The sequence below is a fragment of the Ambystoma mexicanum genome, chromosome 4q, assembly GCF_040938575.1.
Source record: "Ambystoma mexicanum isolate Mex_15411 chromosome 4q, UKY_AmexF1_1, whole genome shotgun sequence".
NCBI classification, from domain to species: domain Eukaryota; kingdom Metazoa; phylum Chordata; class Amphibia; order Caudata; family Ambystomatidae; genus Ambystoma; species Ambystoma mexicanum.
The window spans coordinates 434,367,013-434,370,128 of NC_090928.1; the positions used below are offsets into that span (position 1 = coordinate 434,367,013).

General features: G+C 35.2%; 2 non-coding genes across 2 annotated transcripts; both read left to right on the top strand.

Annotated features, from left to right (window-relative positions):
- The first annotated feature begins 1,795 nt into the window (after nt 1–1,795).
- TRNAC-ACA (transfer RNA cysteine (anticodon ACA)) lies at nt 1,796–1,867 on the top strand. The gene has a single exon. It is a non-coding gene; the product is annotated as a tRNA-Cys (tRNA).
- An 883-nt stretch (nt 1,868–2,750) lies between these two features.
- Nucleotides 2,751–2,822, top strand: TRNAC-GCA (transfer RNA cysteine (anticodon GCA)). The gene has a single exon. It is a non-coding gene; the product is annotated as a tRNA-Cys (tRNA).
- The last annotated feature ends 294 nt before the right edge of the window (nt 2,823–3,116 follow it).

Below are 3,116 nucleotides of genomic sequence, written 5' to 3' on the forward strand. Positions count from 1 at the left end.
TAAATTGAAGAAAACATTTACAATCTTAGCATTTTATGTAATGAGCAACACATTTCTACATTTGAAATACTCCTGATCATCTCCTGAAACATAGGGTAAACACCATGAAACTGTTTAGGATTTCTTCATATGATACAAGCTGTGTTTTACATTCATCCAAGTTCTACTGGTGATATTATCAGTTGGTAATAGTCCATTGGAAGCTCATATGAATGTAATAAAACTGTGGTGGAAACCAATAATATGCCCTTAATGAAATGTATTAATTTGTACAGCTGACCAGAAGTGCACTGATGTCATTAGTTTTACAAGTTCCATACAGTCACCCACTCTATCACCATTTTAAAAAAAGGGCAGTTTTCAGCATTCAAGGGTTTAACTCAGTGGTAGAGCATAGGAGTGCAGTTCAAGAAATCCCTGTTTCATAACCATACACCCTCGTCACTAGATCCTGTTAAAATGTTTTTCAACCCAATGTACTGTAAGAAACAAAAGGATATATCATCATTTCATATAAAAACAATGAACAATTGGGTTTAACTATGCTCTTAGCAGAAAATCAACAAACTGCAGTAGAGAAGCAGTTACGTTTTGCAGAATTTGTGCATTTGACGAAAGTTTTTTTTTCCATGTTCCAAGATCTACATGTGATACGAAATGTATGAATTCTTGCAATGGAAACCTCACTGTATTTTACCAAGGCAGATAAAGGACATCTTTTGTACCCCTTATACTAATAAGGAGGGTTTGGTGGCTGAAAATGCATTGCTTTGATGGTGATTGCATGTTGCTTCCACTTTGTACATATTACTGAATAAGTAAAGTTGAACATTTCAGAAATGGGGTTATAGCTCAGGGGTAGAGCATTTCACTGCAGATCAAGAGGTCACTAGTTCAATTCTGGGTGCCCCCTTATCCAACTATTTTACCTGTAGAAATATTTTTTTAATTAAATAAATTGAAGTAAACATTTACAATCTTAGCATTTTATGTAATGAGCAACACATTTCTACATTTGAAATACTCCTGATCATCACCTGAAACATAGGGTAGACACCATTAAGATGTTTAGGATTTCTTCATATGATATAAGCTGTGCTTTACATTCACCCAAGTTCTACTGGTGATATGATCAGTTTGAACTAGTCCATTGGAAGCTCATGTGAATGTTATAAAACTGTGGTGGAAACCAATAATATGCCCTTAATGAAATGTATTAATTTGTACAGATGACCAGAAGTGCACTGATGTCATTAGTTCTACAAGTTCCATACAGTCACCCACGCTATCACCTTTTTAAAAAAGGCCAGTTTTCAACATTGAATGGTTTATGTCAGTAGTAGAGCGTAGGAGTGTAGTTCAAGAAGTCCCTGTTTCATAACCATATACCCTCTTCAATAGATCCTGTTAAAATGTTTTTCAACCCAATGCACTGTAAGAAACAATAGGATATATCATCATTTCATATACAAAACAATGAACAATTGGGTTTAACTATGCTCTTAGCACAACATCAACAAACTGCAGTAGAGAAGCAGTTACATTTTGCAGAATTTGTGCATTTGACAAAAGATTTTTTTTCCATGTTCCAAGATCTACATGTGATACGAAATGTATGAATTCTTGCAATGGAAACCTCACTGTATTTTACCAAGGCAGATAAAGGACATCCTTCGCACCCCATATACTTATAAGGAAGGTTTGGTGGCTGAAAATGCATTGCTTTGATGGTGATTGCATGTTGCTTCCACTTTGTACATATTACTGAATAAATAAAGGTGAACATTTCAGAAATGGGGGTATAGCTCAGGGGTAGAGCATTTCACTACAGATCAAAAGGTCCCTAGTTCAAATCTGGGTGCCCCCTTGTCCAACTGTTTTTCCTGTAGAAATATTTTTTTAATTAAATAAATTGAAGTAAACATTTACAATCTTAGCTTTTGATGTAATGAGGAACACATTTCTACATTTGAAATACTCCTGATCATCACCTGAAACATAGGGTAAACACCATGAAACTGTTCAGGATTTCTTCATATGATACAAGCTGCGTTGTACATTCACCCAAGTTCTACTGGTGATATTATCAGTTTGAAATAGTCCATTGGAAGCTCATATGAATGTTATAAAACTGTGGTGGAAACCAATAATATGCCCTTAATGAAATGTATTAATTTGTACAGCTGACCAGAAGTGCACTGATGTCATTAGTTCTACAAGTTCCATACAGTCACCCACTCTATCACCTTTTTAAAAAAGGGCAGTTTTCAGCATTGAAGGGTTTAACTCAGTGGTAGAGCGTAGGAGTGCAGTACAAGAAGTCCCTGTTTCATGACCATATACCCTCGTCAATAGATCCTGTTAAAATGTTTTTCAACCCAATGCACTGTAAGAAACAATAGGATATATCTTCATTTCATATAAAAAACAATGAACAATTGGGTTTAATTATGCTCTTAGCACAAAATCAACAAACTGCAGTAGAGAAGCAGTTACCTTTTGGCAGAATTTTTGCATTTGACAAAAGATTTTTTTTCCATGTTCCAAGATCTACATGTGATACGAAATGTATGAATTCTTGCAATGGAAACCTCACTGTATTTTACCAAGGCAGATAAAGGACATCCTTCGCACCCCATATACTTATAAGGAGGGTTTGGTGGCTGAAAATGCTTTGCTTTGATGGTGATTGCATGTTGCTTGCACTTTGTACATATTACTGAATTAATAAAGGTGCACTTTTCAGAACTGGGGGTATAGCTCAGTGGTAGAGCATTTGACTGCAGATCAAGAGGTCCCTAGTTGAAATCTGGGTGCCCCCTTGTTCAACTGTTTTACCTGTAGAAATATTATTTTAATTACATAAATTGAAGAAAACATTTACAATCTTAGCATTTTATGTAATGAGCAACACATTTCTACATTTGAAATACTCCTGATCATCTCCTCAAACATAGGGTAAACACCATGAAACTGTTTAGGATTTCTTCATATGATACGTGCTGTGTTTTACATTCACCCAAGTTCTACTGGTGATATGATTAGTTTGAAATAGTCCATTGGAAGCTCATATGAATGTTATAAAACTGTGGTGGAAAATAATAATATGCCCTTAA